Below are 26,086 nucleotides of genomic sequence, written 5' to 3'. Positions count from 1 at the left end.
CACTACAGACTTGTTGATTAGACTTTATGGTCATGGTGTGTGCACTTGCTTAATATGTATGTACTTGTATGAAGAGAAACTCCAGCCCCGCATAGTATCATCTTCATCCTAAGTGAGCATGGCAGCTCAACTTCTGTAGGCAGCAATTTAGCTAAATGAAGCACAGGCAGGAGTTAGGTAGAGTCCTGGTTTGGGATCTCCACTCTCACTGTTACTAGCTGTTTCTCTTTGGAGGGTATCGCAGTACTGTACACAGTTTTCTCATTTGTAAGATAAGGATGCCAGTTTCTAATTGGGGTTGTTTGTTAACTCTTAATAAATGTGTGTCAAAGCGGAGGAGCTGGACTTGATGTCTTACTATGTGCTGAACAGTAACCACATGGGTTTTACTCTGCCTGACGCTCACAGGTGCTACATGATGTAGGTGCTACAGTGAGTCAGAGAGATGGTTGGAGGTGCTAGGAGAAATGGCTCTAGATGCAGAATCAACTTGTTTCTCTTTCTTAGACTCAACTTCTAGGGAAGTAACTCTGTCCTTGTAGACAAACTCCAGGGGTTTGATCCTGAGACTTCACCATTCTCAAGTACATTAGGGTGTTCTTGTTCCGTAAGTAGTGGAGGTCAGGCACTCCAGTGACACCTATCTCCATCTCTCCTTTCTATTCTCTACCCATCACCTATCTATTTATCTATCTATCTATCTATCTATCTATCTATCTATCTATCTATCTATCTATCTATCACCTAGCTATCTATTATCTATCTATCCATCCATCTATAGTCTGTCTATCAATCAATCATCTATATCTTCTATATCATCTCATCTATTTATATCTATCATCTCTCTATCAATCCATATGTCTGTCTATCTATCATCTATTCACATATCTATCTATCATCTGTCTATCTTTTTATCTACCATCTATCCATCATACTTACTGCTCTGGACCAGTAAGGAGAGCAGGCAGGAGGGAAAGCTTTCTTTATATAAACTCTCTCTGCTCATGTGGATGTTTTGAATCTCAGATGAAATATCTTTTCTTTCAACAAGCTTTCCTTGACATGCCTAGACCTCTGCCCCTCCCCTCAGTGGTTCTCAGGAGTCACCTGGGTCACAACTGTCAGTATGTGGCCATTGTCACTGTGCAGTGTCCCTGATCTGTTATTTTGAGCCTGCAGAAGGACTGCTCCTTATTTTCTTCCTGGGGTTAGGTTGGTCATGTGGTGTGACATGGCTGGTGATTTATGAGTAGAACTGGAGTTTCTGCACAAAATCCCAGGCTGTTCCCATGTCTGCAAGTGCAGGAAGCATGTGTCAGTGCGGACACGTGTGATGGTGATATGGGGGAACAACTGGGTAGTAGCAAGTCTAGCCACATGTGGCCCCAGTGAGATACAAACCTGTCTCGTAGCCACCGAGGGTTGGAGCTTCTCCACTGCACAGTGTATCCATGTGCTTTCTGTCTGTTTGCTTTTGTCTGAGACAGGGTCTCACTATGTGGCCCTGATGGGCTGGGAATTTACTATGTAGCCCAGGCTGACTCATGTGGCAGTCCTGTGTCAGCCTTCAGTACATGGCATTGAGGCGTATCTGATGAATCCAGCCATTGCTGAGCGCCTGTCCTGTTTGTCATTGTGTCCCTAGAGCCTTGTTACAGGACTGCCTGAGATAGGGACTACAGCTGATGAATCATTCATAGAATGAAATGATTGTCAAGAAAGGATCCGGCTCAAGGTTTAGCTTTATAGTTAGACCCATGGCGTGGTACAAGTGTAAAGGGAGAAGCAAAATGGGATATTATCTGCCAGGAGAAGCAGGATGCTGCTCCTATATCTAAATGTTAAAAAACATTTTCTTAAGGAAAAAATTGAGTGAAAAATGTTAGAAAATAAAAGCTTTCCCCACTGGAAGAGAATTATGTATAGACGCATGCTTTTTATGGACGAGGCGCAATGACGACTTCCAAGAGATGGAGGAAGAGCTTGAGACCTGAGTCACAGCACACGAAGGTTATGCAGCCTGTACCTGTGTGTGTGTGCTCACTGTCCTGTGTGCTTACTGTGCTGTGTCCTGTGTGCTCACTGTCCTGTGTGCTGTGCTCACTGTCCTGTGTGCTCACTGTCCTGTGTGCTCACTGTCCTGTGTGCTGTGCTCACTGTCCTGTGTCCTGTGCTCACTGTCTGTCCTGTGTGCTCACTGTCCTGTGTGCTCACTGTCCTGTGTGCTCACTGTCCTGTGTCCTGTGCTCACTGTCCTGTGCCCTGTGCTCACTGTCCTGTGCTCACTGTCTGTCCTGTGTGCTCACTGTCCTGTGTAGGCTCTGGTGGGAAAAACGGGATGTGACATGGCTCCTGACCATCATGTCACAGTTGAGTAGAGATGAGCAGAGGCCTGGCTCATTGGAGTACAGGGTACTGATAGAAGGGTCCTTGGGGAAGACCACTGTATCACTTGTCTCCTGGGGAGCAGAAATTCACAGATGTGGCGTTTTGGTGGTTGGTCCCTTTCCACTGTATGAACTCATTTTGACTCCCATTGACATGCTGTCTTGTGGCTTTTCTCACCGCCCGACTGTACCATGTGACTACACAGCCCGTGGGCCTCTTCCTCATGATCCCCTAGTCCTCCCAGTTCATGGAGTTATGGAGGGTGCTGCAGCTCCAGAACTTCCCCTCTTAGACCATTCCTGCTTCAAGCTTAAAAGCACAGAGCTCTGAGGAGCACATTCTGGCCACACATTGAAGTTATTTTCAGTTTGTCTACTCCTTATTGCATTTCGCCGGTTTATGTGGAAAATTCCACTTTAGACTAAGCCATTTGTGCTATCTCTGTATTTGCTAGAAAGAAAGATAACAGGAAAATTGGCAACATTTAAAAATTACCATTCCCAAGTGGGCCTGATGTTTCTTTGTAAGACTTTTGTACTTCTGCACTTAAAGGTTTTTCGGGTCTTCCATGGAGACTGATTAGAACTCTTCCCAGGAAACTGAGATCTGTCCCTTCTACCACCTGCTCAGCAGATGACCTTGCCATGACCTTGTAGAGCAAGGACTCACAACTGATGGGTTGCGTCCCCTATGGGGAGGTCGAATGACCCCTTCACCTGGGGTCACCTAAGATCATCAGAAAACTCAGATATTTATGTTACAATTCATAACAGTAGCAAACTTACAGCTATAAAGTAACGACGAAAAGAATTTTATGGTTGGGAGTCAGCACAACATGAGGAACTGTGTTAAAGGGTCCCAGCATTAGGAAGGCTGAGAGTCACTGCTGACGAGGAAACGCGAGCTACTAGATCGATGCCTCGTTAACTTCCTGTAATCAACTTGAAGGACACTGAGCGCTACCTGTTCCTTCTATCCAGTTTAATGGACCATCGGGCTTCTGTCTAGCCCCAGTTCATAACTTGGGTGGGCTTGGAAGATGGAGCAATAATAAAACAGGCCCTATGAAAGGATATTTAAAACATGTTTACTCTTGATTGTTGTTGAGACAGGATGTCATGCCGGCTATGATGGCTTTAGACTCTTAATCTCAATGTCAGCTAAGGCTGACCTTAAACGTCTGACCCTCTTGACTCCACTTCCAAGTGCTGGGGTTACAAACAGCCATGAGCCGTCACACTTGGCTTCCTAAGAATCTTGAGGCATAGAAATATTAGTAATACAGACCAGCAAAATGGTTTGGTGTGGAAAAGGTCTTGTTGTCCTAGTCTGATATCCTAAGTCCAATACCGTGAACCCACGCAGTGGAAGGAGCGATGTGGCTCATTCACGTTGTCTTCTGACCTCCACATGCATGCTGTGGCATGTTTTCGACTCACACACATGACCATTCGTGTACACAGTCACACAGTAATGATAAAGTTTTAAAACGTGAAACAACTAATATATCCTGAAGAGATTGTAAAAAGGGGCTGAGAGGACCAGGGGGAGGGGCAGTGAGAGGACCAGGGGGAGGGGCAGTGAGAGGAGCAGGGGGCGGGGCAGTGAGAGGAGCAGGGGGCGGGGCAGTGAGAGGAGCAGGGGGCGGGGCAGTGAGAGGAGCAGGGGGCGGGGCTGTGGAGAGGAGGCCCAGAAGGAAGGCAAGGCTGGATGTTCTTCAAGCAAGAGAGAGAACTGTCTGTTCCAGTCTTTAAAACCTAGAGAAGTCAGGCAAGGTAGATAGCAGCAGATAAGGCGAGCACTTGGACACAGAGGCCCATCGACAGCAGCGGATAAGACCCTGAGTGACTTTGATGCGAGCATTTGGACAGAGCCACGGGCCGGCCACTGAAGAATGGCCAAGGAAGAGGGTTCAGCTCTACATGTCCATTTTACAAGGCTCAGCTCTGAAGAGGAGGGAGTACCAGGCCTGCTGGAGACTTGTGGGGCTGTCAAAAGATATGATTACATTTTATATGCTAGAGAAACTTATTTTAACGCCTGTGAGGAAGAATAAGTAGGGGATATGAGAAGCAAGGAAGAGAGGGTTGGGTATCTGATAGACTAAGGTCTAGGTGAAAGCAGGAAAGAATAAAGCCTTTTGTAGCCTCCTCCTCCTGCCTGCACCAGAGTCGCCTTTTTCACTTGTATAACGTTTTTTAAGTATCATCTACATGATAATGACTTCTAAACCCACACTGCAAGCACAATCAATCTCCAGATCTCCAGGAGCCTTGTCATCCAGCCGCCCATTGGGCAGCTCCTCCTGGGTATCTCCAGGAACCTTAGCCGTGTAGCATTAAAAGTAGAGTTTATTATTATTTATTCATACCTTATTTCCAAGTTTCTTATAGCAGGAAAAGGAACGACTATTCAATCCAAATCTAGCAGACATCGATGGCTCTTCTGTATCTTCTTGTGTGCGCCCTTCATTTTACTTCCTTGACTAATCTCAGGATTGGCTTATCCTGAATTGGTCTGTTTTTTTATCTCTAGGAAGCCCTCTGAGGTCCCCACAAGTCAGAACTTGGGCTTTTCCTTGGTGCGTTATGGAAATCCTATTTTTGCATTTCCCACTTACTTTATAATCACCTTTTAATGAGACTCTAAACCTATGCTGACAAGCACAGACCTTGTGTACTTTGCCATCATGGTCTGGTGCCGAGAACACAGTGGCTCCTGGATACATGTTACTGGAATGAATAGTTATGGTTGGTAATACGTGTGTGTCGCCATGGTGGTTAATCTTAAATCTTCACCATCAACTTCCCTGGCTTAAGAATCACCTAGGACACAGTGAAACATGTGTTTAAAATGTTCGGGTGTGTGTTTTCATCGAGGATTAACTGAGCGGGAACGGCCCATCTCAGATTTGAGTGACACCATCCTGTGGGCTGAGAGCTTGGATGGGACGAATTTCTCAGGCTCTGGCGTTGTGTGCCTTCCCTTTCTTGGCCACTCTGATGTGAATCATGCTGTGGCTTCCTTTGCTTTACTTGTGCTGCTCTAGGGCATTGGTGTGGTTCTACGGGGACCAGGTGAGCACCATGTGAACCTGAAAGCAAGTGACAGGCCAGAAGCTGGAGATGCAGATTCAGAGCGTGCAGGGGACAACAGCTAGCAAGAAGGGGGATGGGCCACCTGAATAAAAAAAAAAAAAAAACAAAAAACAAAAAACGGGAAGAGCTCTTGGACAGGTAAGTTACTGATGGCAACACCGATGCGTCAGGTCTTAAATTAGGTGGCTCTTATAATAACCTAGTCAGGAGGCTGAGGTTCGGAAGTGAGCGTGCTGAAGGCCTCACAGGTGGAACCAAATGGAGGGCACAGTAGGAGTGCAGAGTCTACACTGAGTCAGAGGAGAGAGTGTGCGTGAATATGCTTGCGGAATCCCAATCAAGGCACTGCTTCTGCAGGTTTCACGGTAAGTTTGCTTTGCTGAATTTTATTCAAGTCACACCCTAAAGAGCTGACATATCCAGCTGCACACTGCACCCTTCTTGGAGCTTTTAAAAACAGAGTCCTGGTCTACCCTCCCTAAGGCGCTCAGTCACTAGGTACTTTCAATGATTGCATGGTTTCAGTGATCATACCCCCAAATTCTGGAGCATCACACACCTCACCATCCCCTCCCCTCCCTCCACAGCTGGGCCTTATTCAGCCATGTACTCTTTAAGATGTTTGTGATGGCCCCAGGTAGACCAATGTTTATTGGCTGCTCGGTCCTGGTTGAGGAAGTGTTGGGGTAGGCCAAATATTTCCACGTGTCACAACCAAGCCTGGATTTGCAAGCCTCACACATAGAACGCAGCATGCTGGTAAAGCGAGTTCCCGTTCAACCATGTTCCCCATAGAAAGCCGCTGGTCTGTTAGGCTAGCTCTGAAGCCTGGGTATTAGGTTTGTGTTTGTGTTCTACATGAGTAAAGGAGCAGTAAGCATTTTGTCTGCGGCTAAATCATCCCGAGGGAGCAGTCTATATCACCGGAATGTAATGAAAGACGTTGTCACGAGCAGCTGCCAACACTTTCTGGTGACTTAGGAAAAGGTTCTGTTGACCTTCCCAGCCGTGTTTACTTTTGTGCAGGGATAGAGACTGAGCACATAGGTAGAGTAATTTTCTTTGTGGTATCCTGTACTTTTCCCCCTTCTGGTATTTATTTTATTTTATTTTTGAAATGATAACTTAATCATAACCTTTCTCTCATCCCCTCCCCACTCCTTATCCTCCCACACACCCCTCGCCTCCCTCCTTCAAATTCATGGCCTTTAAAAAATTGTTCTTGCATACACATGTGTATATGCAAATGTATATTTCTAAGTATAACCTGCGTAGTCCGTATGTTACCTGTGTGCTTGTTTTCAGAGCTGGCTGTTTGGCACGGGACAGCCATTCGGTGTGCCCTTCCAGCTCTCCTGACTCCAGCTTTATTCAGTTGCCTGTAGTTCTTGGTGTAGGGTTGAGGGCTCCTGGGCTGTCCTCCATCTGTGTTGGCATGCCCGTCGGTGTTGACCTTGTTCGACTCATGTCTAGGATTCTCGTTCTTTAATAGTGGTTTGTGCAGGAGAAGAGGGGCAAGCCTACCGAAGCTGCTTGTCTGAGCAGCCATCTGAAATAAGCTTCAGAGGCTTTGCAGAGTCTGCGCATGAATTGTGCTAAATGCACCCAGCCCCCTCCCACCCTAGTTGTAGTGCCAGTGCCTTTGGAAGCCTGTCAGCCTTCTTTATCTCTGAGGTCACCAACCTGGCCCATGCTATTGTTAGTCCTTGCCCGTGGGACTGTAATGACCCAGGGCCATCAAGGGTCAAGGCAGCTTCAACCCCAAAACCTGGAACACAGGATGTCAGGAATTGGCTATCTCCCCTCCTCCCAACCTGGTGCCGGAAAGCCAGTTGTCCCACTGTTAACCCTAGTAAGAATTTACTACACTGAGAGTTACCAGGCTTCACTCTTTGTTTGACTTTATAAGGTTTCTCCCTCCACAGTAACATTCCCCCCCTTCACCAGTCCCTGAGTATACAGATGTAGTTTCTTCCAACACACATGTCCTGGCCAATGGTGCACGGCCACACAAATCTTACTCCAGAGACCCTGGCCATCTCCTCAGGGATATAAATACCCCTTTTTCCCTTCATTAAACTGAATCACTTCTCTGAAGCTGTTCCCAGGTTCTTTATCTCTTACACCGATACACTCACTGCTGACAAAGATCCTGCCTGCACCCACCCTTGCTGGCTAAGCTTCCTGTAGGAGGAGCTAAGGTGGGAGGAGTAAGGAGAGGAGGAGGAGACGGAAGGGGAGGAACTAGGAGAGAGATGAGAGAGAGAGAGAGAGAGAGAGAGAGAGAGAGAGAGAGAGAGAGAGAGAGGAGGGAACATGGAGGCGGATGTGCACTTGTCCCTAGCAGTCAAAGGTAGTTGGTATATCTAGGTTGGATATTGGGTTACACCTCTGATTGTATGGGCATCTTGTTATTGATCATTACCAAATATATAAAGCCTTTGGATAATCTAAGCTTTAGAGTCTCATCTTCCTACTGGGCCTGCATGGACGGCAGGATGGTCTGGGCACTGCCCAGCCCTTCAGAAACAGCATGGAAGATTGGCAGAGCCATCTCCCACGCTGGCGTCTCGTGGGTGGCAGGGTTGTTGTCTCTGGCTGGCCGTTTCTAGCTGCTGCGTGCACATGGCCTCTGGCCACAGAACATGGTGGCTGAGCTAGGCAGAGCCACCGCAGCTTAGATAGTTGGCTTCTCCAGTGGTCGTTTTAAAATATTTACTACAACAGCTTCCCTATCTCCAGGACAGCCTGGTGTGCTATGGGACTGGCTAACCCAAGGGGGAGAAGCAGACAGCAGAGGACACTTGCCAGGATTTCAGCAGTGCCCAGCTAACTGGTCCCCCTTTTCTACTTGTGTCTTTTTGTATAGCTTTCCATATGCAATGGTACCATGACTACACTTGATCATGCTAGCTACCATTTCCCCAGAATTTAGATGGATGTTGGAACATGGTCAGAGGTACTCAGTCATGATTTAAATACATGAGTGATTGTTACTATCCTGCTAAAATTATTCACACCCTCCCTGTTCCTTCAGGACACACACAAGATTTCTTAACAGAGATTCAAAGGCCTCTTACTTCATCCCATACAGCATTTGTCTCATGGATGGGTTCTCATGTCTGCTAATCTCTGCCAAGAAGTCACCTCTTTCCATACCCTACCGATTCTTTCTGTGCTCACTGTGTGTGAATGTGCATGTGTGTGTGAGTATGTGAGAGAGTGTGTACATGTGTGTGTATATGAGTGTGTGTATGTGTGTGTGCATGCGTGTGTAACTTGCTGGTAAGTCTCAGGTATCTGCCTGTTTTTGCATGGGTTCTGGGGATGAAACTCAGGCTCTCCTGTTTCCAAGGAAAGAAGAATATGACTTTAGTGCTCAAGCAGCTGAGACTGCCTTTGAGGGAGTTGAAGGTGACAGATCCCCAGGGAATATTAACTGTAAAATCCTGTGGAAAACTAGTTAAGTATGCTCATCTCAGATCTTCTTCCCAGGGAATTTCCTCCTTGACCCAGGCTCACCTTCTTCATTTTAAAATTTGAAGTAATTCCAGAGATAAAAAATGGGAAATCACACATTTTTTTTTTACTGATCCTTCATCTGGATAATTCAAATGTTTATTTATCTGTATCTATCCCATATATACACATATTACCATATATGGTTTATTATTCCCCCTGTAAATATATGCACACAAATATCCACATGTAAAAATGCCTTTTCTGACTTCTTAAGAATAATTGTAGCTATATGCTTTTATTCCTGAATGGAGTGTAGCTATGTGTGTATATATCTGATTTATTTGAAGCTATATGTATTTGTGTCTGTGTGTGTGTGTGTCAGTGTGTGTATGAAGTGTCCTTGGAAGCTAAAAGAGGTTGGCAGATCCCTCATGTGAGTCACGGAACAATGGTGCTGGGAACCCCAACTCAGGTCCTTGCAAGATCAGCAAGCACTCTTGGCTACTCCAGCCCTAGGTATCTCTTCAAGCAATGACATTCTCTCACATAATTACAGTCTAACTATCTAAATCAAGAAGCTAATATTGATACAGAGTTGTCATCTAATCCGTCTTGCCAGTCTTCCTTATTGTCCTTTAGGGCAAAAGAAGAAAAAAATTTTGGTTTGAGGTGACGTCTTCCAGGGGAGGGAGAGTCTCTTTTCTTTAGGGTTCAGTCCCTTGTAGGGTGACCATGCTCCAGTGAGTATTCACTGGACTCAGTGGTTATAAATAAAGACAAACAGAGGATATGGAGTTGTGGGGGGGGGCAGGGGGGGACATGCAGGGTGAGGGGTGGAGTGAGGCTGGGAGAAGCTAGGGGGCAGATTCTGAGGTAAATAGGACCGAAATTGTATGTTTGAATGTGATTTTCAAAGACTAAATACAAATTGTATTAAAAATCCAGTATAGGATTTCTTTGAGTTGTTCACCCGCCCTGTCGTCTCAGCCCCTTGCACAGCCCCTCAGTTTTCTTAGTGATGATCTCAAATCTTTGAGAAGTTCTGGCCAGTCACTTTTGCAGAGTCTCTCAGTTTGCATTTATTAATTTTCTTACAACGTCATTCAGACCATGGACACAACGTCAGCGAGTCGCATCAGGAGACGCCTTGCTATAAACACGCCTCACTAGCAGTCAGCAGCCTTTGAACTCTGACCACTGTGGTTTGTGTAAATTTCTCTACTAGAATTTTACCTCTGGTGAAAAAGGTGTGCACCACTACACTTTTTAGGAACTAAGATATGGGTGCTGACTGTAGGTGCCCATATTTCTAGTCCTTCTCATTGGATGAAGTTAGAACACACACACACACACACACACACACACACACACACACACACACACACCTCTATATAATTTCTATATCTATCCATGGAAACCAAAGTTTTGCTAGTTTCTGTCATAGGTCATTGGGAATCTTAAGAAATGGTATCTTAAGAAAATATCCAGGACTCATACTTTCAAGTTTAAGATGGCTAATTTCTTCTTTGATTCTGGAACACATTTCTCTCATCTCTTTTTAGATTACATATTTATTTATTTATATGTATGTATGCATGTATGTATGTGTGTGCATGTGTACGTGTGTGAGTGCCTGTGTGTATGTGTGCCTATGTGTATATGTATATGAGTATGTGTGTATATATGTGTGAGTGTTTGTATACATATATGTATGTGTATGAGTATGTGTGTATATGTGTGTATATATCTCTGTATCTCTGTGCATATGTGTGTATATGTGTGTATGTGTCTGCTTATACGTGTGTATATATGTGTGTGCATATGTGTATGTGTGTGTCTCTGTATGTATGTATGTATATATATGTGAGTGTGTATATGTGTATGTGAATGTGTATGAGTATGTGTATATATGTATGTGTGGGTATGTACATGTTTGTGTATGTATGTGAGTGTATGTTTCTGTATATGTGTGTGTGTATGGGTATGCTGTGTGCATGCGGGTATATATGTATTCATGTGTGTATGTGTGTGCATCTCTGTGTATGTATGTATGTATATGTATGTGAGTGTGTGATTATGTGTATGAGTGTGTGCATATATGTATGTGTGTATATGTGCATGTCTGTATATGTGTGCTTCTGTATATGTGTGTGTATGGGTATGCTGTGTGTGTGTATGTGTGTGTATGGGTATGTTGTGTGTATATGTGTGTGTGTGGGTATGCTGTGTGTGTGTGTGTGTGTATGTGTGTGTCAGACACCTTTGAGGAGTTTGCTCTCTCTGTGTACATGTGGGTCACTGGGATGCACTCAGGTTGTGAGGCTGATGACAAGTACATATGTGTTGAGTTGTTCCCACTGTCCCACCTCTTTTAAAGTAGAACATTCTAGTGTATGTGCTACGTAGAACAATCAAGCATGCAGCGATGCAGTGAGGCAGAAGCAGTAGCAGAACTAATGTCTTCCCACTGCTGCACACCTTTTGAAGAAGAGCATGACAGTAAGGCTGTGCTCGTACTTCGCATGTGGACTTGTCCTGCCTTGGGAAGGTGAGAAGGAAAAGTTCCTGTGGACACTTGTGATCACCACAGCTCTGGGATAATGAGTGCAGATGTCTCATTTCTATTCAAATGTTCCCTACTGTAGCCTTAAGCTATTGGACGATATTAGTTGGCATTTCACAAAAAAAAAATTCTTAAATAAAATTTGTAGAATGTTTAATATTTGAATGGCTAAAATGATTCTTCAAAAAGAGAAAACAGAAATTTCTCAAGTTGTTTGTCTGTGGAATCCCCTTGCTAGGGCACATCTACATCAAGTCCACTGCAACACTGGAACCAGTGTGAGGGAAGTTGCTGCCTCCAACCACTTCCTTACATGGTAATCAGCACAGTTGCATGGCCATACGGGTTGCAGAACATTTGATCTAAACTGGGTGCCTGGAATCTTTGTCTTGGCCCCATTTTGTTCTGTTCTAAGCTTTCTATTGTCTCTCATCAAATGACCTTAAGCACATGCGAGCAGGGTGGGGGTGGGGCCAGGATAGGGGAAGCTGGCCTGGAACAAGAGCGAGATTGAGATATACCCAAAACCCTAAAAATCTCGTCCTGAGACTGGCAGGAGTTAGGCCCCTATCTCCCTGCTCCTTTTCACCTGTCCCCAGGTCAGACTTGTAGTCTATGACCAAATCGAAGTTTCAACTTCTTCCCTCCAGGATAAGAATCTGCCAGGCAATGGAATTCCTCTTTATGTAAATGAAGTATTCCCAGGCCTCCACCCTAGCCAATAACATAACCCCCCTTTGAAACTCCTATCTGCTCCCCCAAATCTATACAGCCCTTCTTCACCTCAGATAAAGTTGATCTGTCTCACTGAAACTGATCCTGGAAGTCAATCTGTTGACATTCATGACATCTGAACGGCCCCCCCCCCCCCCCCCGGCTCCCTTGGTCCTTGAGGGTGGTCGCCAACAGCATCCCCCCAGGATGAGGAGGGACTACAGATGGTTTTTTTCTTTATCACTGAAATCTTGGAAACATTTAAAACTCAGAAAATAGGGGCTGGCAAAGTGTCTCAGTGGTTAAGAGTGTACACTGCTCTTTCAGGGGACCTGAATCTGGGTCTCAAGGCCCACATTAGGTGGTTCACAACCACCTTTAACCCCACCTGTAGGAGGAGCTTATGTCTCTGGCTTCTGTAGGCACTTGTACTAAACATACCTACCCCAACACACCTACACAAATAAAAATAAGTCCTCAAAATTAAGCAAATGTATGATCACTCTGAATGTACATTTGTGTGTGTGTGTGTGTGTGTGCGTGTATGCAGGTGTACGTACATGTGTGTGAACATGGAAGCCAGCGGACAACATTGGGTACCACTCCTCAGCATTGCCCGTTGTGAGTTCTGGAGCTGGAGTCCAGGTCTTCATACTTGCAAGACAAACCCTTTGCTGGCTGAGCCCTCTTCTCAGCCCTGAATACTTACTGCTGGCAGACACATCTCGAATACCTCTGACTCCCTAGTAGTTCTCTGCCTGATATTATCTGATTCGGCTCTCTGGAGTGAACGGCAGAATGGGTTTGTGAGACCCTTGTCAGGGCTGCATGCAGTGAAATGTCCCTGGGAGTTTCGCTTTTCACCTACACTTATTTTCTTAATAGTCTAGAGGGCCACAGAAAATGCAAGTTAGATTTTAAATGTTTTGCAGGTAGATTGCAGTATACAAACACTTTCATATTTATGCGTCTAGCGTCATGCGGTTTACAGTGAAGTCTTTTCAATACTCACGACTTCCATTGATTGGTAGGTGTTTACTAATACCATTAACTACATTCCTCCAGTGTTTTGAGAATCATGGACAAAACATTTTGGGTCCCAGAATGGGCTTTAGATGTGTAAATCAATCCCACGGATCATTTTAAATTACTAATCATAAGCAAACAGATAAGCAAAAATGACTATAAATTGGGTTAATTACTGTAGCTCAAGTTTTAGCTCACAATTTTGACTTTCAAAGGCTACACAAACCAATTTTGTACTCTTAGATTATAATGAGCAGTCTTTATTCTTTAATCAGTTCGCCCCGTATCTGGCTGTCTAACGTAACATTCCTTTGAAGTCTAGAAAGATCTAACATAATTGAAGAAATGTCGAACTACTTGACTCTTTTTTTTTTAATATAAAGGAATTAAACATTAATCAGGTTTGTGCATCTCAATTAAGCCAATTAAAATTATCACAGAACCAAGTGCATACGGAGAGAGGTAGCTGTAATGCTTGCATACATTACCAACTTTTACATAGAATTCCCATATCCATTTATGCTTGTTACTCAAAAAGTAAATACAGACCCAGAGTCCACATTAGACTGCCTGCCAGTCAACACTAAGCTCTGGCAAAAAAAAAAATGAGCCTATCATTCACGGCTTCTGCTTGATGCCTGTGTCCCTAGCCCTGCAGCAGATCCCAAATCTTCCCGCCAATGGCTGGATTCTGTAAGTACTGGCCGGACTGGTACCAACGAACCCACTAACTGTTCAGTTTGCTTTCCTAACAACTGGGGAAGGCAGTTGTGGTCTTGCAGGCTGTAGTATACATACAAAGTCCATATAATTACTAATAATTTGTAACAAGTGTTAATTGATAAACAGCTCCCTCTGGTAGCTTAATTAGAGCTGCAGGATAGCTAGGCGATTTACAACTGGGATTGATCCCAATTAGTCAACAAAATCTGTGTAGTCTGTTCAAAGGAAAGGAAGGAAATTTAGCCTAGCGAGGCTTTGGGGATTTTGTCTTGTCTTCTGGTTCGTTTTTTTTCCTCCTAAAAGAGAAACACAGTCGGAAGAGCCACGTTGTGTAGTCAGGAGCCGTCCACCTCATGTATGCACAGTGTTGTTTGGCGGCTCCTCCACAGTTACTCAGCCATTTGTTTATTCTGTCAGGTTACTGAAAAATATTCAAGCATTTTCTTTTATTACACCCAGTGGTTCACACTGCTGAACACCAACCCAGAGGGACCTGAAAGCACAAGAAAACAACCATTTTGTTTTAAATAAATAAACAAATAAACCAAAAACAATGCCTGGTTTTCTTTTCACAATCTGTTTACAAACTGGCTTATTGGGGCCGTGATTAGAAGGACGCCCAGAAAGTGAGGCACCGGGACATCACTGGAGAGCTGGTGGCTCGAGGATCCTGGAAAGACAGCTTGGTGATTTCAGGACTCGACTTATTTCATCCTGAGGGTCTCTGCAGCACAGACCTAATCTGAGCATTGTGCTGGAATTGCCCCTACGGAGTAGACGACGGCGAAGTGTCATCTGTGCTCTGTGAGATCACAGACTGGCTGCAAACAGCTGCTGTAACATTAATTAATCTGTTTGCAAATAAATTGTGGATCTGTGCGAGCTGAAATTGCTGTTATAAGCAAGCCAGGATGCTGCGCCTGCAAGGCTAGCCCGTGCTTTGAGTCTCTCCCCAAGTTGTAAACCTAGGGGAGCCCAGGTCCTTGTGCAGAGACCTGTGGGTGTTCTGAGCATGCAGACTGAGGTACTTTCTAGACTGTCCAGTACAGAGGCAGTCCACACCGGTTTAGGAGCTTGTGAAGGCTGTACAATACCATGTGGAAGCATCCATACCTCATTTCAGTCAGATTTATTAATCAAAGAGAATGATATATTCTTCAGAGCAAATGGATGTGGATTTAATAATTTTGTAATTTTTAAACACTTCATAAGTGTCAGAATTGCTTAATTCCTTCTAACTAGGGTGTGAAAAATTCTAGTTGCCTGAACACTTAGAGAATCAATGTTGATTTCTAATGTTTACTCAGAGAGAGAGAGAGAGAGAGAGAGAGAGAGAGAGAGAGAGACAGAGACAGAGAGGAGGAGGAGGAGGAGGGGGAAGGAGAGAGGAAGAAGAGGGGGAGAGGGAAGAGAAGGTTGATGTTGAGGAGGTGATAGTCCGGTACAGAGAGACACCTGAAGTTTGTTGTAGTGACATTTGACATTCTGAGACTCTGATTCTTTGCCCATTTTTCTTGACTATTCAAATCTGGGAAACACATGTGCCTTCTCTCCAGTTTTTTGGCATGTATTTATTGATTGCCTCATTGTGTTGGTTAGGTGTTCATCAAACTGACTCAAGCTAGTCATCTGGGAAGAGGATTTCCTCCATTAGATTGGCCTGTAGGCAAGTCTGTGAGTTGTTTCTTGATTGACAGTTGATGAGGGAGGGCCCAGCCGGTTGTGGGCAGTGGCACCCCAGGCCGGTGGTTCTGAGGTATAAGAGAGGTAGCTGAATGAGACCTTGGAGTGTAAGCCAGAAAACAGTTTTCCTCCATGGTCTTTGCTTCAGTTCCTGCCCTGGCTTCCCTCAGTGATAACCTGTGATAGGATGTGTAAGGCAAACAATGCCTTCCCTCCCATGGTCAGAATATTTAGTTCCAGGAGTACAAAGCAAGTAAGGAGAGGCATGTGAGCTCTGTGAAGTGCTGGGACACACGACATGTTGGGATCAAACTGTTGCTCCCACAACTTTGTGTTGTATGTCAGGCTTAGCAGCCCTTTTAATTTTCTTTTGTGTTTGTGTGAATGCATGCATGCACTGAGTGTCATGTTTGTGCATCATGTGTGTGCATGTATGTATGCACATGTGTGGAAGCCAGAGCTACAAATAGCTCACCAAATAGACGAGGCTGGCTGGCCAGAAAGCCCCAGGGGGTGGTTCTATCCCTGTCTCCCATGATTACTGGCATGTGCTACTGTGCCTGTTTTTTTTTTTTTTTTTTTTTTTAATGTGGATTCTGAGGATCAAAATTCAGTTCCTCATGCCTATATTGCAAGTACATTTTAGACTGAGTTGTCTTGTTAGCCCAAAGAAACATTCTCTTAAAGGATCAGGTAGCAAGCAGCTTACCCTTGGGAGCCTAGACAGTCTCTGTGATAATACCCACTGTAGCATGAAACGTGTCACAGATTATGGAAATAAATGGACATACCACATTCTGATAAAACTTTATTACAAAAAATGAGTGTCAGGGTGGACTTAGCAAGTAGTTTACCATTGGCTACAAAAGAGTCAGGTCGCAATCCAAACTGCAACTTGTCCAGTGCCGCATTGTCTTGAAATCATACATACAAGTAATGTTACACAGATTGAGCAGGGTCTAGTTAGGAATATATATGCATGTAGACATACATATATACATGCATTAACAATGAGAAAAGAGGCCATGAATTGGAAGGAGATTAAAGAGTATATGTGAGGGTTTGCAGGGAAGAAAGGGAGGGGGAGATATTGTGATTATATTACAATCTCAAAGATTAAAAACAAAGGGAAGAAAGGGGTTGGTGAGAGAGACAAAGGTGGTGGGAAGACATGTGGTGTGTAACGCATGCACGCATGTGCACGTGCGTGAGTGTGTGTGTGTGAATGTGTGAGTATGTTAATGTGTGTGTGCATGTATGTGTGTAAAAGTGTGTGTGACTAAGTGTGCATGAGTGTGTGTCAATGTGTGTGTGTGTGAATGTGTTTGAGTGTATGAGAGTGTGTATGTATCAATGTGAGTTTGTGTTAATGTGTGTGAGTGTGTGTGTCAATGTGTGTGTCAGTATGTCTGAGTGTATGTGTCAATGTTTGTGTGTGACTGAGTGTTCGTGTGTCAATACATCTGTGTGAGTGTGTGTGTATCAATGTGTGTGTCAGCGTGTGTATGTGTGTTGTGATGGTTTGTATATGCTTGGCCCAGGGAGTGGCACTATTAGTCTTAGAGTAGGTATGGTCTTGTTGGAATATGTGTGTCACTGTGGGCATGGACTTCAAGACCCTTGACCTAGGCCCCATGGAAGCCAGTCTTCTCCTGTTTGCCTTCGGAACAAGGTATAGAACTCTCATCTCATCCAACACCATGCCTGCCTGGACACTGCCATGCTCCCACCTTGATGATAATGGGCTGAACCTCTGAATCTGTAAACTGGCCCTAATTAAATGTTGTCCTTGTAAGAGTTGCCATGATTATAGTTGAAACCCTAACTAAGACATGTCTGTTGTGTGATTACGAGCAAGATGCATGATATGCTTGTTTGAAGATGTCATAACGAAACCCATTATTTTATACACACATTTAAAAAGTTAAGAAAATATATATAAAGTGTATATATATATATATATATATAAAGAAAAAATATATAAAGTGGCAGAGCATGTGGTTCATCAAAGCTGTAAACATGATCGTGAGGTAACTGAAAGGGGGAAGAAGCAGAACAGAGGCAATGAGTTTATCTCTCTCTTTGAGAAAACATGGTGGTTGTTTGTTACACCCGAGAATGGCCTCCTTAACTTTACCTCAGGCGTGAGCATCATAATGTAGGCAAACAAACATTTTCTGAAGGACAGAAAATGAGGAGCGATAAGTGGAAATGTGTCTTTCATTTGTAGTGAGAATAAATATTGCGAACATGTTAGTTTTCTCTAAATTAACTTGGATGTTCAAGTAATTTCCGTGAAAACACACACTTTGCTTTGCTCCAGGTTGAGCCATGTTATTTTCCACTGGGGAAGGTGAACGTGGAGAGTTCTAGTGATGAGACGGAGGACAGATTCTCCATGGTAACACAAACCATTTAGAGCACAACACACAAGTCAGAAATAGAATTCACATGGGAACCAATTATTGATGAAAAGATTTCCAACCAATACAAGAAAAAATGAGTACCAGTTGGAAGCAGCTAAGTAGCAATTTGGAAACAATATTTAAACATGCAATTTAAGAATTGATGCAAAAAAAAAAAAAAAAAGAATCGATGCATACATATAGTTATGGTTGTGTTTGGTGTGTCTGTGTTTGTGTATTTGTGTGTGTATGTGTGAGTGTGAGAATGTGTGTCAATGAGTGTGTGTCGATGTGTGTGTGTATATGTGTGTGTGTTTGGTGTGTTTGTGTGTGTGTCTGTGTTTGTATGTGTGTTGTATGTGTGTCCATTTGTGTCTGAATGTGTGTGTATATTTGGTGTGTTTATGTGTGAGTGTGTTTGGTGTGTTTATGTGTGGGTGTGTGTTAGGTGTGTTTATGTGTGAGTATGTGATTGGTGTGTTGGTGTGTGTGATTGTGTGTGTGTGCTATGTAGGTGCCTGCAGAAGCCACAGGTATCAGCCTCTCTGGAGCTGGAGTAACAAAAGGCCGTGAGCCAGCTGATGTGAGTGCTGGGACCTCAGCTCGTGCCCTCTGCAAGAGCATTATACACTCTTAGCCAATGAACCACCTCTATAGCCCTATCAAGTTTTTATTAAAATTTTTTTATTATGTGTGCTTATGACTGTGTATGGGTGTGAGCATGTGTGGAGATCAGAGAACAACATTGTGAAATTGATTTTCTCCATTGTTTCATAGGTTGGGGGATGGAACTCAGGCCATCAGTCTTGTGTTGAAGACACTTTATGAGCTAAACTTACTGCCCTTGGAAACAATGCCTTTTAATCAAATTTGTGTTTTGTACCCATATTGCACTGGAGCAGAGAGGTTGAAGACTTAAAATAAAACCACACCATAAAATATTCTAGAAAAATATAATGTTGATTAAATGAGATAAGACATAGAAATCACAAAATGTTGTCATTAAACTTCATAGCATAGATAGTTAATACTTTCACACAGTGAGGGAAAAAAGCCACAAATAATAGGAATACAGAAATAGAAGGCCACTTTCTCAGAAAGAGTGCTTTCAAACTCAAAAGGAAAGAAGGTGGACATGAAGAAACAAACCCAGGTGATTCCCTTCACAGGTTAAACAGAAGGTAGACAATGTGCATCCCTACAGGGAGATGCCATTTTAATTTGTTATTTGACTCAAATCTTAAAACGCTAAACCTTTTGGAGGGTGGGGAATTATTAAATGCATATACATCATCGGGAGATGTATGATTTCACAAAGTGTTCAGAAATCATGTTGACACAGAGGTGCACATGTATACAGGCTGGTCACATTGTTTGCACAACTCGTATATATGTTGCAGGGTGATAATATTCTATATGACGGGCAAAAGTTAGAAAAATACTGAACTGCTTGCAGGTGGGAATGGGTTAAGCCATGATATGTTCAGGTTAGCATCAACTGAATCATGTGAGACAAATATAGAGGCATTAATATGCTAGTATATCAAGATACATCTTGTGAGAGAAACACACATCGGGAAATTATGCCAAGTAGGACCTCCTCTGCTTGGCAATAAAAACATGGTCCCATAATGTGTGTGTGTGTGTGTGTGTGTGTGTGTGTGTGTGTGTGTGTGTTTGGGAACAAAAGGTTTACAAAGAGAGTCAGACGCAGCTAAACAGTGGTTACTTTGGAGAATAAGACAGAGTGGCTAGAAGGAAGAAAATCTTTAAAAAAGAAAGATGGAAAGAAAGAAAGGGAAAAGAAAGGAAGAAAGAAAGATCTACTCATACCTACTGCTGAAACTTGCTCGAAGCCACATTACTTCATAAGTTGAAAACCAACAGGAAAGCCTCAATGGTTAACAAAGGGTCAGGTCTGCAGCTGAGGCCGTTGGCTACCACCCTTCTCCCTGTCTTCCCTTCAGTGCACGGTGCCTGGCTTCCATTTTCCAGGAGTGATTCCTGTCTGAGAATCTCCTCAGGCTCCTGGAGCCCCTGCTCAACTACACACTAAGCCAGAAGTACCAAGGAATTACTGTCCCCAAGAGCCAACTTCCATTAATGACAACAAGAGTTGTAGAAAGTCTTTAGATCCCTGACTCTGTGATGTTCACTCTTCCTTTAGAAGACAGAAGATACAGAGGTACACCTGTGTCTGTGTGTCTGTGTGTCTGTGTCTGTGTCTGTGTCTGTGTCTGTGTCTGTGTCTGTGTCTGTGTCTGTGTGGGTATTTGCTGAGGAGGGAAGATCCACTGTGAATGTGGGCACTATCCCATGGGGTGGGTCTTGGACTGAATAAAAAGAGGAAAAGCAGAAAGTTAACTTGATGCCCATGTTTCCTTTCCTTTCCTTTCCTTTCTGATCTCCCAAAACGTAAGGAAGTTCTTCAGTCACAGTAGAGAGTCTTTCCTGCAGCCATGCCTCCCCCAGCAGGATGAACCATGAACCCCAACAGTGAGTCAAACCTAACCTCCTTGAATTGTTCCTTGTCAAGTCACAGTGCTGAGGAAAGGCCTTAAAACCCGGTTTAAGGGCGTTCCATACCGAAATCAGGGTGTCCCAAGAGGAACGAAGTTCCTGTCACCCACAGTGATAAGCTGCTTGACACTGCAATGTTTCCTGACTGTCCCCATCTTATTCTCTTACTAATGATTTCTTCTTCCAGGTTAACAACTATCACGTTCTTATCTTATGGAGAGCTTTGAGGGGACTCAGATGGACTATGTTGCAAGAGTGGGTGAGCTCAGTGGAGCAGATCATGTAGATGTCACCAGATGTGTCTTTGTACCAACAGGAAGTGTTGGTACCTGTTTTCTCAGAAACTAAAAGTTACTTGGCCTGCCAGGCATGTGGGCTTTCCCCTCCTGAGATTTCAGGGACACAGAGGGGAAAAATACCTGACCTGAAACATTCAGCCAACTCACTGATAGCTCCCCAACAAAGTATGATTATTTCAGTCAGGATGGTGGGAAGTGTGGTATGTGTGTCCGGGGATCCAGCTACAGAATCCAGGGACCTTTCCCACAGCCTGTAGCTCAGGTGTTTGTCCCAGGCCCTCATCACAATCCGGTTTTCCCCACACTTTCATTCCTCTAGGACTTGTTGAGTTGTCATCTTGTAATTGGATTGATGGCCTGAGTTCAGTCACAGAAGCTGACTTCCCCCAGTCCCTGTGTTTTGAACAGTTGAGCATTTTACAGCTGGGTTGGTGCAAGGTTTGGATGGTATTGGTGTCATGAAACATTTTATAGGCAAGGATAATTGAGTTTTTATTTTTACTAGAAAAGAAAGCCATCATCCTGGCTCTGGGGACAAAGTAGAGGACAACTCAATTAAGGACCAGGATTCAGAAAGGCCCTGTAATTATGGAAACAAATGCAGAAAAACAAGCCCGGAGAAAGCACAACCAAATTTTCATTCTCTTGTTAGATTATTTTCAGAACAGCGAGACAGTCAAGGGCATTATATAATCCATTCATTTATTTCAAAATTTGCAAAACAAATCCCTTCTTACACATAGTATTTGTACAACATGAAATTATTATTCAATAAGTTGACATTTTAAACCTATTACCGCCTAAACCCATCTATTACTGAGCTATTCAGAGCACTAAGTTAACATTTACCAGAACGTTCATCCTCGCATCGTGGGGAGATCAAGCTGAAATCCTTCATTTCATATTCAGATCTTGGCGGGTCAGGATTGAAATCGGCTACCTTTCTGATACTTTAGCGAAAAGCCACTGTGAAATCCACAAAAGAAGTATTATCAAGTTACTGGAGTTATTCGCCTATGTGTTGACTTTGATATGTCAAATCTCTGATCTTTAATAGAAAATTGATGGTCATGCCCCGAGGGTCAGTCATATGTATGACCAGGATAGGCCAAGGTTTGCATTACATTATATCCAGTCTTGTGGTCTCATTCCCTGGCTAAAGTCAAATAAAGCAGATGGGTCCCTTGCTAGTAGGGTCTTTTCATTGTTTTGTGTTGGCATATGGATTTAATTCCGTAATGGGGGACTGCTGGGCACAATCTGCCTTATTGATTTTCTGAAGAGAGTTTTCTCTTAGTGTACCCAGAAGGGTAAGAAAGGAAGGAAACTGGTACAATCTTGCTTTTCCTTAGCCCTTGGATGGTTGTATTTGCAGCAGGTTGATCCTGACACTGGAAATCTTATGAAAAGGTTTAGTTATATCAACCATCAATTTAATTTCAGAGGCTGAGCTTTCTTTGAGTGTGTTGGGCAGTGAGAGGAAAGAGATCAGTTGTTCCCTCGTGTCCCAGTCATAGGGCAAGCTATTTGGTTGTTGAGTTTTCTGGATTTGAGTTGCACTAAGTAGACTCTTGTGTTAATGGGTGATGGCTAACAGGCTCCAGGAACAGGAGCGGGAAGGCTGGGGGAAATGGCAGGTCTGTGGTTTCTCACAGAGACTTCAGGGTCAGCTGGTGCTAGCAGGACTCTTAGCCCATGAAAAAAAAAAAAAAAAAAAAGAACCGTACTTCACTTCCCTCACCAATGACACTAATGGCAAGGACCATGAGACCCAGAGCAGCTGAGTGGGTATAGTCTCAGAGGAGTGGATGCCATGTTCAGTACAGCACAGTGATTACTCATAAACCACCCCTTTCTGAGATGGCTTTGCTGGGGGCATCCTATGAGAGCCCCTGGCTTAAGGTATATGTGCTTCAATACTGACGGCTGGTGCTTGTTCCATCTCCTAGGATTGGACTGGCTACGGTGGGTCCTGGGCACAGCCCCACCATGGCCTTGTGGAAGGTTGGGTTGGAGGCCTCTCTGGGTTTTTATGCTGTTCAGAACTGAGGTCTGTAGGGGAAATGGGTCCTGGATTGCAATGCTGATACATGTTGTATTTTGGGCTAGAACAGGAACTACCTACTATGGCTGCCCACGTCAGTGGCTAAGCCCATTTCAAGTTTCTTTGAAGAAATCAGATGAGGGTCTCACCTCTAAGGAAAGAATGTTTGTTAGGGGAGGGACAGCTCACAGCGAGACCAGGGCAAGTTGGGAGGTCGTCACAGTGTGTATTATTCATGTCACCAGGAAGTCTCCCCTGTATTTGCTTTTTAGAGACAGGGTCCCATGCATCTCAGACTGGCTTCTGTGTATTTGAGGGTAACAATGAACTTCTGATCCTCCTGCCTCCATTTTTGAAGTCTTATTCTATACAGTGTTGGTGATGTAACCAGAGGTTGGTGGTAGGCAGTCTCCCAACAGAGCTACGTACCCAGCAGAAGAGTCACTGTTTTTTTTTAATTTATTTTTATTTCAAGTACATTGGTGTTTTGCCTGTATGTGTGTCTGTTTAAATGTGTTGAATACCCAGGGACTGGAGTAACAGACAATTGTGAGCTGCCATGTGAATGCTGGGAATTGAACCCAGATCCTTTGGAAGAGCAGCCAGTGCTCTTAACCAGTGAGCCATCTCTCCAGTTCAAGACTCACTTTTAAACGGTGTTGGTGAGTGTATATTTCTAAACTCCTCTCTGTCATTTGGAAGTGTCTTGGAGTGAGATGCCAAGATTATTAACAAGAGTTCTTTTTTTTTTTTCTGCAAAGTTTGAATGTTTGTCAAAGATTGTTTTGATTACCACATGGATTTTAGTTTGGAGAAGGAGAAAAGTAAGTGACGAAAGATTCCTAGAATCCTCTGGTAAGCGGCCAAGCCGTCTTCAGGTCCAGGAGTGTCAGGTCTGCCTCCATGTCTCAGCACAGTGCTGTGGGGTGAAAAGACACACCTTGCGTTCTTTTCTTACTTGTGTGTTTAGGTTAAGGTTTGATGTCAGGTATCTCTCCATATTTTTTGAGATGGGATCTCTTATTTGCTCTGGGGCTCACCAACTGGTTAGATGGGGTGTCTTTGATTCCTCCTTCCTGGTGTTTGCCAGGAGGTCCGGGTTTTTCAACAGGTACTGGGGATGGAAGTCAGGTTATTGAGTTCAGTGCAAAAGCTTTTACCTGCTAAGCTATCTCCCTAGCACCTCCTAACCCCTTTAGATGGAATCACAGAAAATATATAGAATTCCACCCTGTCATTTCCTGGGGCCATTCATTCATTCATTCATTCAACAAACATTTGTATAAGTCTTTGGCTCCTGCTGCCAGCCAGCTTGTGGCTGGTGAGGCAACACTGAAGTCTTGGTTTTTGTTTAACTAATACAATGTGCGGAGTTAGAGATGTGGTTGGTATAATATGCTGTGAGCAGGGTGGGAAGCTGTTATTTTGCCAAAGCAGAGATGCTGAAGAAATTGATTTGGATATTTTAGGGGCTCTTACTCTTTCATTGATGATTATATATTCTTCAAAACAAATATTCATCTTCTACCTTCAGGGGAAGACGGTGCTGTGAGGATCTTGAAGAATGTACTTTAAGGATTATCCACTCCCAGGTTTGTGGCCATGAATCTGAAATAACATTCATCTGAGTGCAAGTAAATACTCATTAAGGAGTTTCAAAAATACAAGTCGGGGGAGGTTCTTTCAAGTCCAGGGTCAACTGAAGCCCCCTCAGATTTACACCTGCCGCTGCCCCTGCCTTCCCCGCCATGCCTGAGTGAGTTTTAATGAAAGAGGAACACTAAATGTTTTCGCTGCATTTGAAGGCATCGAACTCTCATCCGGAGAGTTCTGCCTCACAGCCAGACCTGGCCTCGGTCTCACCCTGCCTCTTTCATCTCCCTTTGTTGGGAAGCTACACCGAGGCTGAGATTTCCCCATCGCTCCCTGTCTGACTGCAGCTCTGAAAGATGATTGCCTTCTGGTGAAGCCCTTTCCCCTTCTTCTGTACCCAAGCTCCATGTTCAATGAACATCAAAAAGCCTTATCATACCCCGATGGTTTAAATCTTTAAACAGAGCGTAACAGCCGGAGTACATCCAGGCCGCTCACATCCCGGAGTCTTGTCACTGTGCGCTCCTGCAACAATTACCAGGAGAGGGAGGCTACGGAGTGGATGAGTAGCGCTTGTTGTCTCCCTGGACTGCATGCTGATGCTCTGATCAGGACTTCAGCGAAATTCTGTTTGAAATGAGAATAGACTAATTTTCATCCGACTCTTCTCCGAGGAATCCCATGTGGTTCAACACGCCAAGGGTCATCATTAGAAAACCACCTTCAAAAGAGTAGGGCCTTCTTGTGGCAAAGCTCTCTCCCTTTGTTAAATTTATAAACATTTATGTAAAAATGTATACATTAATTGTTCAGCCTCTTCCTGGCCTGGAAGAGCTATGCCCAGGAATGTTCTTGGGGGAAATAAAACTCATAAAAATACCTCGAGTCAGAATGAAAATGGCCTCGTTTTGAGTGAAAATCAGAAGAATTCTGTGATCAAAGGCAGTTCTTGCTCCCAGCTGTTCAAAGGGACTTATACAAAAAAAAAAAAAAAAAAAAAAAAAAAAATCAGATGTGACCAAGAATAGAAAGGAACTCATTAAGAGCTTAACGAGATGGTGGCAGGTGAAGTCATCAGTTGCTTAAACGCTGAATTTTCCCCCCTTTTTAGTGTTGCTCCGTTTGTTCCCCTGGATTTGATTGATATTTTCTAATAAACCACTATACAATGCAGCCAAGTTCAACACACCGGAAACACCCTTCAGTCTGGCGTCACTGGGCATCTATGTAATTAAGACGTCACCCCCCTCTCTGTGCCCCGCCCCCTTGCCTTCATTCCATGGAGAGGTCTGAGAAGGCAGCCAGGGAAGCAAGTGATTCCCTTTTACTTCCTCTGCTTTTCCCATTTCCTCTGGAGGGAGAAACCGTAAACATGAAGGAGCAGACCAGGGAAGGCGTGGTTCATCGAAGTTTAGCAATAAGCCTTGGGACCCCAAAGGAAACGCAAGTTTGGAGTGTCCTTAGAGACTCAAAAAGAAGGGTCCTCGGAGACTCGTGACTGTGTACATTTTCATGATTTTGGCTCTGCTCCTCTAGTCTTTATAAATACCAAACAAAGCCAAAGGAAC

Source organism: Arvicanthis niloticus, chromosome 7 (assembly GCF_011762505.2).
Source record: "Arvicanthis niloticus isolate mArvNil1 chromosome 7, mArvNil1.pat.X, whole genome shotgun sequence".
In the NCBI taxonomy this organism is placed as follows: Eukaryota; Metazoa; Chordata; class Mammalia; order Rodentia; family Muridae; genus Arvicanthis; species Arvicanthis niloticus.
Note: the sequence above shows the minus strand (reverse complement) of the source record.